Source organism: Piliocolobus tephrosceles, chromosome 13, assembly GCF_002776525.5.
Source record: "Piliocolobus tephrosceles isolate RC106 chromosome 13, ASM277652v3, whole genome shotgun sequence".
In the NCBI taxonomy this organism is placed as follows: domain Eukaryota; kingdom Metazoa; phylum Chordata; class Mammalia; order Primates; family Cercopithecidae; genus Piliocolobus; species Piliocolobus tephrosceles.
In genome coordinates, this window is record NC_045446.1 from 61,197,842 (window position 1) to 61,211,949 (window position 14,108).

Below are 14,108 nucleotides of genomic sequence, written 5' to 3' on the forward strand. Positions count from 1 at the left end.
GATGGAGGGTGCGAGGAGGGTAAGGATTGGAGAACTACCTATCAGGTACTGTGCTTATTACTTGGGTGATGAAATAATCTGTACCCCAAACTCTTGTGACACACAATTTACCTAATTTACCTATATAACAAACCTGCACATGTACCCCTAAATGAGACACCACACCCAGCCTACAAATTGGTTTATTTAAATGTATGTGTCCATAGTGATACTCAAAACAGAGAGAGAGAAAAGAAAAAGAAAAACTCTTCTCTACAGAGGAATGTCATGTACAAATGCAAAAGTTTATAGATTTTGAAAAACGCCATTTGTAGTTTTTAACATAATTTAAGATAAATAAACAAGTGTTTAAAGGACGTTGGGAAACAGAATATTTGCATAATCTCAATGTATCACTGTACAGCTTAATTATAAATAAGAAAAATGAATGTACCTTTATAATAAATAAGATTGATAATTGTTACCCTAAGCACATGAGCAAAGTTAGCTTAATCGATGATGAGACATTGTGAGGTTACGTACCTTCTAATGTGAGCAATAAGAAAACAACATCACATATATGGAATTCCTAGCAAAACTATTTTGCCTAAATCTAGCCATGAGGAAATCATCAGAAAAATCTAGAATATGGGAACATTACACATACACACACACAAACTGGCCTAGAATCTTTTTTTTTTTTTTTTTTTTTTTGAGACGGAGTCTCGCTCTGTCGCCCGGGCTGGAGTGCAGTGGCCGGATCTCAGCTCACTGCAAGCTCCGCCTCCCGGGTTTACGCCATTCTCCTGCCTCAGCCTCCCGTAGCTGGGACTACAGGCGCCCGCCACCTCGCCCGGCTAATTTTTTGTATTTTTTTAGTAGAGACGGGGTTTCACAGTGTTAGCCAGGATGGTCTCGATCTCCTGACCTCGTGATCCACCCGTCTCGGCCTCCCAAAGTGCTGGGATTACAGGCTTGAGCCACCGCGCCCGGCCTAGAATCTTTTAAAAATACAGCGTTATAAAAAATTTATCAGGCCTATAATCCCAGCACTTTGGGAGGCTGAGGAGGGTGGATCACCAGACCAGCCTGGCCAACATGGTGAAGCCCTGTCTCTACTAAAAATACAAAAATTAGCCAGGCATGGTGGCACATGCCTGTAATCCCAGCTACTCAGGAGGTTGAAGCAGGAGAATTGCTTGAATCCAGGAGGTGGAGGCTGCAGTGAGCTAAGATCGTGCCACTGCACTCCAGCCTGGGCAACAGAGTGAGACTCCATTTGGGGTAGCGAGGGGGAAATATATATATACACACACACAAACATATATATATACACACACACACATATATACATATATATACACACATATATATTTAGAATCAATCTAAATTTTAAAAGATTAAAGGGACACGGCAACCAACTATTAACAGAAACCCATCATTATTAGAACAATTGTGAAATTTTGAATATGTATTATATATTGATTATATTATTAGCTTTAGTATAATTTGCTTAGTTTTGAAATATTATTGTGGTTATGCAGGAGAATCTGTTATTAGAAGGTGCATATTAAATATTGATTGAGAAAGATTATAATGTCTAAAATTACATTCAAGTGAGAGAGTAAAAATAAAAACATACATGGATGTGGGCAGGTGTGTGTGTCTGTAGAGATGGAGGGAGAGAGAGAGACAAAAGGAGAAAAACTGTGAAAATATGTTATCAATCTAGTAATGAAAATACAAGTTTTTATTATGTTATTCTTTCAACTTTTTCATAGACTTGAAATGTATAAAGGCTAAAAGCTGTGAGTAGGGAAATACCTATGGGCATGTAGAAATACATGGGTGTGTATGTGTATATGTGTTTACTATAGATGTGCACTATATGTGTATATGTATGTAATTATATATCTATGTATGTGTGTATCTATATCCCTCACGCCAGAATCCTCTATCGTCCTATATTTCAAGAAAGGTGAGACAGTCTCTCAGATAATTACTAGATAAGCACCGAATGCTGGGACAAACAGGATAAGGTGTTAAGAATGCAGAATTAGAATGCAGAGGAAGCAAAATAATTATGTTTCTTCCTAACTAGCATGTGATTTCCATTGAGACTGGAACAGGGGGTTTGCCAAGTCAGGGGGTTTAACTGTGACCCCTGAACACCCTGTGGCCCTCATGCACTTAACACACTATATCGTAATTATAAATAATTGCACCATAAGACTGTGAAATCCTTGAGGCCAGGGACTATGTTTTAGTTATACCTGTATGCCTAATGCTTAACTTAGGCATGGCACATAAAAGGTCACCACAAATAAAGTTTCAACAGATGAATGATAACAGAGAAAGAATGGAGCATAGGGTCTATGGAACTGCTCCGAAATGAGTCTCTCTCTGTGCAGGGTCTAGCACTCCTCCCCCAATTGCATCCAAATATAGGCAGCAGAGACATGGACTTATCAATAACCCTACAGCCCTCAATACCCATCAATAACCCTAGAGCCCTCATGAGTGGGTATGTCAGTTTTCCTTACTGCTTTAGGACTCCACTACTTTCTCCATCTATCTAGAAGACCCTTGTCCTCCCAGGAGGAGATAAAAGGTTCTGTCCCCTCTTTCCTGTTCCTTGCTCTTCTCTGCTCTACATGCTTTGCAGCTTGTACACACCTCTAGTAGAGAGCTTGTCAAGTGCTATTCACACTATACTTTGCTTTGACCTCATATTCTAATTCCTCAAGGGCAGCACTGAAGCCTGACTCACAATGAATGCCTTCATTATTGGACAGAGGGATTGTCCACAAGAGGGCTTCAGGAATGTATTCATTCATTTATTTAACACCTTCTTACTAAGTGCACACCACATACCAAGCAATTCTCTGCCAGGAACCATATTCCAAAAGTAGCACTACACTGGGGGAGAACCAATGGGCAACCCTCGATCCAAAAAGGCACTTCCTTGCTCAGGAATGGCCTTCCTCTGGCCTCTCACTACTGCCTGAGTGTATAATATTAGGGAATTTACTTTTAATTACACATCATTCTTCTCTGCCAGGTTCTGTGGGATAGCAACAACTTTATTACACAGTCCTCCCAAAAAGACTGCTCAGGCAGGCACTTTCCTAACTGGCAGGAGCACTGGCAGAAATCTGGGAAGTGAGGAAGTTGAAACAGGATTCAGAAACCAATGTATGAAAATATAAATGTTCATTTAATTTGTTTCTGCAGTTCAGCCCATGAGGCCTCTTCAAGTTCTCAATTTAGGTCACATTATAAGAATGAAGGCAGGCCTGTGGGGATATGCAAGACAGCAAGGAAAAATTCTTAGGTTGAATGACTCTCTGCCTCTCTAAAGATAAAAAGCAGAGAGCTGGAGAGCTCCCAATAAACATACCTGGTGGCTACATTCATCTCTCCCTGTTTCAGGGCCCTTTTCTCCCCATCTAGCCCCTCAGATTGCCTGATTCATATCTGCTGTTGAAGAAAATGGAGCTCCCACAGTGCCCATGAGGAGCAGACACAGGAAGTGGGGCTGCTTCACCTGGATGTCCATCCCTGGGGGCTAAGATGGAGTGGAGGGAAGACACCACTGACCCTGACGACCTAAAAGGCCATCACTGAGAGAGGCTGCAAAATGGTCTCTGTGACTCCAAACGGAAAAGCCGATGTCACTGAGGAGCACAGTAAAGCAAGTGAATGAAGTGCCCAGTGAAGTTTCCTGCAGGTGTGGCAGAGTGGAAATGCTATGCCTTGAGCACAAAAACAGACATGATGATTCTAGCTCTCTCCTCTGCTCCACAGCTCAGTTGCTCAAATGTAACTCTCCTTCCCAACACACACACCCCAGTCATTTTCTATTGCCCAAGAACAAGTTAGCAGAGAATCTCCTGGGTGGCCTGGGCCCCAGGGATCCCTGGGGAACAGCACCTCACCAGGGCATCTAGCCAAGGGTACAAAGATGGGATGTCAGCTTCAGAGCCTTTCTGGGCTCCTTCAGGATGTGGAGAGGTGAAGAAGGCTTTGACAACAAGCAGGGTGAGTAACACAGGGCCTGGACACAATGCCTTCTGCACTATTTAGAAGGGAAGGGGCCCGCTCAATGAGTCTGAGATCCCCACTCTGTTAGCTACCACCAAAAGGAGGAACCAGTGGGATGAGGGATGAGCAGGTGTCAGAAGCAGGAAAGGAGTGAGGAGGCCTGGACTTCCATAGATGGCAGGAACATGCCCCTAGATGAGGGAGAGTAAGGAAGGAGGCAATGTTCCTGAACGCAGAGATTTCTCAATTCAGATCATTATTCAGAAACCTAGACTCTGTGACCAAGGGGAATGATACCCTTTGGTTTCTCTAAGTAGGGTAACTCTGTGAGGGTATCTTAAGATCCCATCTCAGGTAGCATCCTGGGGATGATCTGAATGTTTGCTTGAGACGTCACCTTTCGCCATGGGATTGTTTTTCATATTCTCCTGGATAAGAAGAGCCTTTAAGGAAAGCACTTGACTTTGAGGTAGAGGAAATAAAACACGTTGAGTCACTCCTTTTGACTCTCACAGACACGTACAGTCATGAAAGATTCTTAGAGTATTAAAATAAACATAAGTTAAAAATCATCCACATTTTTCCTCCTTCTTCGGGGAAGAGTTATGATTTTTAAATAGGTTTGACTCTTTTTTGTCCTGGATATAATAGCAGGAAACCAAACCTGGTCTAATTTCCAGAATTGAGAGATTTAACTTTAAACTTTCTGAGTCCATGGGAACTAAGAAACATGGTAATCCAAGCTGGCTACTAGAATGGGTATTCATAGAAAAGAAAGAAAACAAAAGCAAAAATTTTCATTTCAATACACAGAATTTCTCCCTTGTGTCAGGCCTCTCATATCACTGTAATATTTACAATACATGAAAATTGATGAAAAGACCATTATCTAGAGATAAGAGAGAACTTAGTTTGATTATACAAAGTGCCACAAATTTTTGGCAACTTGTTCTAAGAGGTACTGTACAGTTATATCTTTAAGTGCTCAGCTTCTTGTACTATTGAACCAAACTTAGCATTTTGATCCTTCTACCACATCCAGGAGAAATAGATCAAATATCCAGAGTTACAGAGGACCTGCATGTCAACTAGGAGACAACAGAGAGTTCTAGGATAACGCATTTGTGAGTCACTGGAGAATAGATAAATCAATGCAGGCTAGAAGAAAGGGAAATGTCACATTAACTTCAGGAAGATTTATCCTTAGATTCCCAAAAGTTAAATGCAGAGTCTAGAATTTACCCTGTATTCTGATTTATGTTACCAACGACAAAAAAGACTATTTTCTGGATTGACCTTTTGTAACTCTTAGTAAGACTGACTTAAAAAAACAACTAATTTAATTAATCTGAAGGAGTCATTGATCTTTTCTACAAGCAAACTATACAGTAAAAGTTGTGAACATGGGCGCTAGAGGAGGCTTTATCAAGGCTTGGGGTAAAGAGGAAGGGGATTATATAAATAAAGAAATCATTATTCAATAATGTATTCAGTTGCTCATTCATTGATTGTCCCTGAAAAAAAAAAAAAAAGAGCAGAGATTTGGAAATCACCAAAATCAGGACATTAGGATTGAATGAGGTTTCTGAAGAAATATAACTTGAATTAATAAAAAGAAAATTAAAAAATGGAGAGGCAATTAGCACAATAAAAGGCAAATAGTATGAAGAACCAAAAGGGTTATACTGAGTAAAGAGAGTTTTAAAGAAATAGGAAAACACTGCATCTGCAGAGCCCTAAATTATGTCACCATGAAACATTAGAAGAAAATAGGGACTTCCAGCTAATCTGCTACAAGCAGCCCACATTTTACCAATCTCTAGCATCTAGTATAATGCAGACAGTTTGAGACTGTTGAAAGGTTTAACTGAAGTAGACCTGAATTTGAATTTGTACTGTCACATCTAGACTGGCCTGGAGGAACTCAAACTCTCTCTCTAGTTTCATTTGTTTTAAAATAATAATATTTAAAATAATTATTGTTATTGTTATTGCCATCTTTTTAAGAAGATGATAATATCTACCTTGCATGATTGTTTTATAAGAAGAGATGTATTTTTTACAATCAAAAATGTAAAGAGTCTAATATCTGGAACATAAGAGATACGGAATGATTGATACATTAGTAAATTTATTTGCCCAGCATCAGACAATAACATTAGCAGTATTAGTAGAACAGACTCCACAGAACATTGAAACTAGCCTAAATTTATATCTTTGATTCATGGGGTTTTTTTTTGTTTTTTTTTTTTTTATACTTTAAGTTCTAGGGTACATGTGCACAACGTGCAGGTTTGTTACATATGTATATATGTGCCATGTTGGTGTGCTGCACCCATTAACTCGTCATTTACATTAGGTATATCTCCTAATGCTATACCACCCCCTCCCCACAACAGAACAGAGCCCTCAGAATTAATACCACACATCTACAGCCATCTGATCTTTAACAAACCTGACAAAAACAAGAAATGGGGAAAGGATTCGCTATTTAATAAATGGTGCCGGGAAAATTGGCTAGCCATAAGTAGAAATCTGAAACTGGATCCTTTCCTTACTCCTTATGCGAAAATTAATTCAAGATGGATTAAAGACTTAAATGTTAGACCTAAAACCATAAAAACCCTAGAAGAAAACCTAGGTAATACCATTCAGGACATAGGCATGATTCATGTTTTAACAGGTGTCTTTGGAAATTCTAACTTTAGGGGAGAACCTCAGGCTCCTTAGGCCTGCAGCTTTGGCCCTCCCAGTTAGGAAAGACAACAGTGTTAAGTGATTTAGGGGGAGGCACATTCAAGGACAAAAGACTTCAGGAAGGGTGTGCTTAGGGACTGAAGTAATATTTGTCTGACATTCCTAAATTCTGGGAAATGTTGAGTCAATGGGGTGAAGAAATGATTCTTGTAATTTGTAGCCTGAACTGCAAGGGCATCCAGTGAGCCGGTCAATATTCTCTGGGCAAGACACAGAAAGACCCCATATCTTTGACAGTTCTTAGTGAACCGGTAAGAATCAAATCGTCACTTCATTTACCAAAACGTTCCTACTACCTATTTTCATTCTTACCCTGAAACTTTCTCATTGATGGGACTTGATTACTAGAGAATGTCAGGATTTTGCACTCAAATCTTATACACACACACACACACACACACACACATACCACAGGAGGTTTTTTTATTTGTGGTTTTTTTGAGACAGAGTTTCAATCTCATTGCCCCTATTGGCATGCAATGGCACGATCTCGGCTCACCACTGTCATGCGCGCACGAAAATGTCATGCGCGTCCCTGGGAAGAGACCACCAAACAGGCTTTGTGTGAGCAACATGGCTGTTTATTTCACCTGGGTGCAGGTGGGCTGAGTCTGAAAAGAGAGTCAGTGAAGGGAGATAAGGGTGGGGCTGTTTTATAGGATTTGGGTAGGTAAAGGAAAATTAACAGTCAAAGGGGGGTTGTTCTCTGGCGGGCAGGAGTGGGGGTCACAAGGTGCTCAGTGGGGGAGTTTTTTGAGCCAGGATGAGCCAGGAAAAGGAATTTCACAAGATAATATCATCGCTTAAGGCAAGGACCGGCCATTTTCACTTCTTTTGTGGTGGAATGTCATCAGTTAAGGCAAGGCAAGGCAGGGCATTTGCACTTCTTTTGTGATTCTTCAGTTACTTCAGGCCATCTGGGCATATATGTGCAAGTCACAGGGGATGCGATGGCTTGGCTTGGACTCAGAGGCCTGACAACCACAACCTCCACCTCCCAGATTTAAGTGATTCTCCTGCCTCAGCCTCCCGAGTAGCTGGGATTACAGGCACACGCCACCACACCCAGCTAATTTTGCATTTTTAGTAGAGACGGGGTTTCTCCATGTTGGTCAGGCTAGTCTCGAACTCCTGACCTCAGGTGATCCACCTGTCTGGGCCTCCCAAAGTGCTGGGATTATAGGTGTGAGCCACCGCACCTGGCCACGATGGGTTTTAATAGCTGTTTTATGCGGAAGGCTGCGGTTTTAATCTTTCTTTGATAGATTTAAGCATTTTTTTCCACTCACGTTAGTAAAAAGGTTTTCCTTCTTTGTATACCTGGCAAAGTAATGGTGAGACCCCAATGATGTAATTACTGTGAAAGCACTTAGAATACTGCAAAACATATATTTTCAGTGGAATAACAATAAGGACCAGGACAAAAGCAACAATGATGTGATGATGATAATTATGAGCATTGACAGTGTGCTTTACATCTTAAATAAAATTAGCAAACACTTTCATTTAGTGAAGACACTGTGTGTTAAAGTGAAAGTAGTGTAAACTGTATAGTTAACAACAACTAAATTCTATGATACAATATATTATCTTTTATTCTTGAAAATGCTAAGGCCAGGTATGGTGGCTCATACCTGTAATGCCAGCACTTTCGGAGGCTGGGGTAGGAGAATTGCTCAATCCCAGGAGTTCAAGACCAGACTGGACAACACTGTGATATCCTGTCTCTACAAAAATAAATAAACAATTAGCTAGGCATGGGGGCACAGACCTGTAGTCCCATCTACTCAGGAGTCTGAGGCAGGAGTATTGCTTGACCCCAGGAGTTTGAGGCTGCAGTAAGCTATGATCTTGGCACTGCACTCACTCTAGCCTAAGCAACAAAGTAAGACCCTATCTCAAAAAAGAAGGAAGAAAAGAAAAGAAAAGGAAGAGAGAGAGAAAGAGAGACAGAGGAAGAGAAGAAGGAGAGGAAAGAGAGGGAGGAAGGAAGGGAGGGAGGAAGGGAGGGAGAGAAAGAAAATGCTAAGAGAGTGAATTTTAACTGATCTTCACCACAAAAATCATAAATGTATGAGGTAATGCTTGTGCTAAATAGCTAGATTTCACCATTCCATAGTGTACATATACTGGAAAACTTCATGTTGTACAGGATAAATACACACATTTTCATGTCAATTTAAAAAAATAAATAAATATGAGTGAAAAAAACTAAATTCTTTATCTACCATTATCATTCATGTTTTGCTAACTAGGGAAGAGTGACACTATCCCTTTAGACTTGAATTTCATTTGAGGGCATATTAGTTAATGTCTGCTTATTACTGGAAGAGTTAATAATACAGACCAAGGGCTAAGAACAATGGAAAGCAATGAAAAAGCCTACACAGCATAAATAAATGTCTTTCTACCGACAGGTGTCCTGTCAATGTCCTTCTATCTGCTCAGATTGAAGAGCTCACATCTCTCCAGAGCCCTCGGCTGCCTCCCTAGGATGCTCCCTTCCCAGTCCTATGTCAACATCTCCTTCTTCCAACCACCTGCTTTTCTCATGATTGGCATCCCAGGGCTGGAGGCCATTCATGGCTGGCTCACCATCCCCTTCTCCTCCATGTACACTGTGGCCCTCACTGGGAACTGCCTGATTCTCCTGGCTGTGAAGAGGACCCCCAGCCTGCACCAGCCCATGTACTACTTCCTGTCCATGCTGATGCTCACCGATGTGGCCACACCTTGTCCACAATGCCCACCACCTTGGCTGTGCTCTGGTTTGACTATTGGCTCATTGGTTTCAATGCCTGCCTGGTCCAGATGTTCTTCCTGCGCTCCTTCTCTGTGGTGGAGTCCTCAGTGCTCCTGGCCATGTCCTTTGACTGCTTTGTGGTCATCTCCACCCCCCTGCGCTACACAGCGGTCCTCACAAATAATGTCCTCATCAGGATTTGGCTGGCCATTGTGGCTCGAGCTACCTTGTGCCTCTTCTCTGTGCCATTTCTGGTTAAGCGTCTAAATTTCTGCCCTGGTGGTAACATCCTACCCCACTCATTCTGTTTCCACCCTGATGTAATGAGGTGGGCCTGTACTGACACCAGGATCAATATATGCTATGAGCTCTATGTGGTTGTATCTATAGGGGGCATAGACTCCCTGCTCATCATCCTGTCCTATACCTTCATCCTGCGCACAGTCATGGGTCTGGCCACTCCCAGGGAGCACATCAGGGCCCTCAGCACCTGTGTTTCCCACATTCTGGCTGTCTTTGTCTTCTTATTCCAGGTATCACCATGTCCATGATCCACCATTTTGGGAGGCACCTGCCCCACATTGTACATGCTCTTGTTGCCTATGTGTACCTAGGTTGCTCAGTCCCATCATTTACAGTATGAAGCCCAAGCCCATCAGGGAGGCTATGCTCAGGATGCTGAGGGGGAGAAGCCAAGGCTGATGAAATTACAAAATATTATAGGGCCTGGATAACATTAAAGAGACTGCTATAGCCTTACAGAAACCTGTTAGACCTAGCAAGCACTGAAAATCCCTAATCTGTGCTAAGACTGTGGGAAATCTGTAAGGTTTATTTATGTTACAAATTTGTGTTCAGCATTTACTCTGTAAGAAAGTAGTGATGAGGATGAAAGACTGATAAATAAATGAAACGTGTTCCCTTGTCTCCGAAAGCTCACAACCTTGTGCCAGGAAAAAGGCAAGTAAAGACAAACCAGAGTATAAACCAATAAGAGCCATAATAAAGTTCCTTTCAAAAGATTCCTAGAGATTACAAATTGGTCATTGACAGAACATGCCTGGGAAGGTGTGGCAAGCTTCCGCAAAGAAGATAATAATTTTTATTTCACCTTGAAAAATTTAGAATTTTTCTATGCAAAGTAGGAATTAAATAAGGAAGAGAAAAATGTAGAAAAAAAAAGAGCAACATGAAAAGGACTCCACGTTTTGAACAAAAGAGAAGTGTTTGTGAAAAGGTTTGCATTCCTGTACTTCTTTATGTCTCTACCGCTTATGTCTTTACAGACATGGCTGTGGCACAGGGTAAGAAAAGGGAGTGGTGGGGGATGAAGAGGTAGGTGACCAAATTGTATAGGACTGTGCGTATTATGCTAAGTTGTTTGGTTTGTATCTAGGACCTAAAAATCATTATTTTTTTACTATAAGTTAGTAGTATAAATTGCAGATTAGAAGTGCATTGGACATATGAACAAAACTGGAGCCAGAAGACTCATCAGTTTAACCTCTTATCTGACCTCAGAGATTTCCCAGATACCTTTTATGCTGCCTGGAACATTCTCATTCCCCCCATGCCTGCGTCTCATTTCAAATAAAGTATAAACCTAATTTCTCAGAAAATCCTGTCTTATTAATTCTCCTTTCCAGATTATTCAAGGTACTGTGTTTGCTTCCTGCGTGTATACAATAGTCTGTCATTCAACTAGATGGTAAGCCCCGAGGGGGCCAACGTATACTCAGTGCCTAGTGCTGTTGGTGGAACAGCAGATGCTCAATAATTATTTTGAATAATTATCTTGAAGATTTAATGATAAATTATTTTGGACAGGAGATAAAGCAATGGGTTGTTTAATTTAAGATGTAATCTGGAGATGTCTTCCTCTAAGGAGCTTTTGGTCCTTCAGAGAAAAGAATACATAAAAATAACTGTAAACATTGTGAGAAGGTTTTCAGCTATGTTGGGTAGATGAACTGAAGGTATGAGAGATGCAATACTACTGACTGGCTAAATTAAGTATTCTCTCTTAGTAAAGAAAAGTTCCCTAATTTCTCACCCTAGGGGGTCTCCTGGGCCTTTTTGCTGGAAGTGATGACCTTCACACCTCAGTGATATAAGTACTTTGACTCCATAAAGCGTTCTTGTTGAAAAACCGAAATGAAAAAGGATTAGAGGATACAATACTAAGATTTGTTTATGTGTGTCTGCTGGAATGCACCTTCTTACAAGGTGAAGTTGTAAGGACACGTGTGTCTTTCTCTTCACCTATGCCACTACCCCTCCTACTGCTGAAGGAATTCATGAATTTTACAAGTACAAAGACAGCCAAGAAATGTTTACGTTTTCCTTCAAAAGCTAAGTGCAGTGTAGTCCCCACCCCCCCGTAGTCTAAGTTAGAGAAGAATACTAACTTCCTGATTTTCCTTCTGTGCTCAGCGAGCCGTATCTGTACTCACCAGTTTCACTTTCCTCAAGGCTCAGCGAGTTCCTGCTTCACCTCCTCAGCACAGCTGCAAAGTTACAAGGTTGACACAGAAACATGGTTTCCCAAGGATGTAGAACATGTACTATAGACAAATGTAAAAAACTGATCAACTGGCTTTGTTCTCGCTTCTGTAAATATGCTTCCTGCATCACGTAGCTCCCGGCCACTGACTGCTTAGAAGGTGCCTGCTTTCTTTGTCCAGGGCTCAGACTTTCCTGGACACTAGTCCTACTGAGCCAGGTGATCAGTAGGTATTTAATAAATACCTTTCCTGAACTCACTCTGTTCGGTCTCTCCTATCTCTGATTGTCCCACAACACTATGTGTGAGGTCGATTTCACAAGATCTCAGTATGTAGTGTCTGCATTGGGTAAGTAGGATTTTATGTTACAGTGTTTAAGAACACGAGCTTAAGAGTCGGGAAAACAAAACTTACTCAAACTCTGTCACAACTGTCTCATTCATATCAGCAATCTGACTTGGAGCATTTTATTCTTCGTGTATTAACAAATAGTTCTTTTATTTTTTCTTGAGTGACTCCTGTGAGCCAGACACTCTGTTACATGATGGACAGGAACACAATGCTACCAAAACCAGACTTGATCCTTGTGGAAGGAATACACATTAATTAAGTATGTTTACAAAGAAATATAAATTTGCAATAGCATTAAGCACTATCCATTTAGGCTTCTCTTCCCCCAGGGGACTGTACATTCCATGAGAGAAGTGTTTAAACAACCTTTGTTCTCCATTGCATTCTGCGTGCTGGGTTCACACTTATTTTAATAGCACTAAGAATGTATTTGGTGACTGCATTAGTTTCCTGTTGCTGCAGAGAGAAAAAAAAGAAGCAGCTTAAAACAATACCCATTTATTAGTTCATATTCTGAAGGTCAGAAGTATGGGTGAGCTTCTTAGCCTTATGAGAAGCATGGCTGGGTTCTCATAAGGCTAAAATAAAAGTTTCAGCAAACTGGGTTCTAATTTGGGAGCCTTGGGGAAGACATTGCTTCCACCTTCATTTTGGTTATTAACGGAATCTAGTTCCTTGAAGCCGTGCCACTGGGATCACTTTTCCATTGCTCTCCGTTGGCGTCCCTCAGCTCCCTAGGCTGCCCACATTCCTTCTCACGTGCTCCTCCATCATCAAGCCAGCAACAGCACATCACCTCCTTGCCATGCTTTGAATATCTCTGACTTCTTCTGTCATCAGCTAGAGAAATGTCTTGTTATTAAGGTCTCATGTGATTATATCAGGCCCACTGGGCTATAATATCCCTATATGAAGATCCAGTTGTGCAATACAGCATATAACACAATCCCAGGAGTGACATCTCATAATATTCAAAGGTTCTGGAAACCAGAGCAGGATATTTCTGTAGGGCCATTTTAGAATTCTGCCTATGAAAATGACTAAATAAGTGAATTAAGAATAGATGGTTCTGGCCGGATGTGGTAGCTCACACCTGTAATCCCAGCACTTTGGGAAACCAAGGCGGATGGATCATGTGAGGTCAGGAGTTCAAGATTAGCCTGGCAAACATGGTGAAACCCTGTCTCTACTAAAAATAGTAAAAATTAGCTGGGCGTGGTGGCGGACGCCTGTAATCCCAGCTACTGGGGAGCCTGAGGCAGGAGAATTGCTTGAATCCAGGAGGCGGAGGTTACAGTGAGCCGAGATCACACCATTGCACTCCAGCCTGAGCGACAGAACGAGACTCCATCTCAAACAAACAAATAAAAGAAAAAGAATAGATGGTTCTATAAACGTATACAATAAGGGTATCTGACCTGCCCTAGGGTGTAAGAAATGATTTTTCTCAAGAAACAATAATTAAGGGGAGGTCCGAATGTTAAATAATAATAATAATAATAACTGGGAAAGAATGTTTAGGAGAAGGAGTATTAGGCATAAAAAACCATGTCTCCAAAGAGCTTGTAGAAGGAGGTAGTATGGTGAAACCAAGGAATGAAATAAAAGACAGTGGGACTGGAAGTCAGTGAGCAAGGAGCCTGTGGTTGAAGAGAAGACTAAAAATAGAAATGGGTTCAACCAAAAAGATGGGAAATATTAACAGCATTTTAGACAGAAGAGAGAGTGGT

The 14,108-nt window shown here is 41.2% G+C and overlaps 1 pseudogene; it reads left to right on the plus strand.

Annotated features, from left to right (window-relative positions):
* Positions 1-9,274: 9,274 nt before the first annotated feature.
* On the plus strand, positions 9,275-10,225 carry LOC111540950 (annotated as a pseudogene).
* The last annotated feature ends 3,883 nt before the right edge of the window (positions 10,226-14,108 follow it).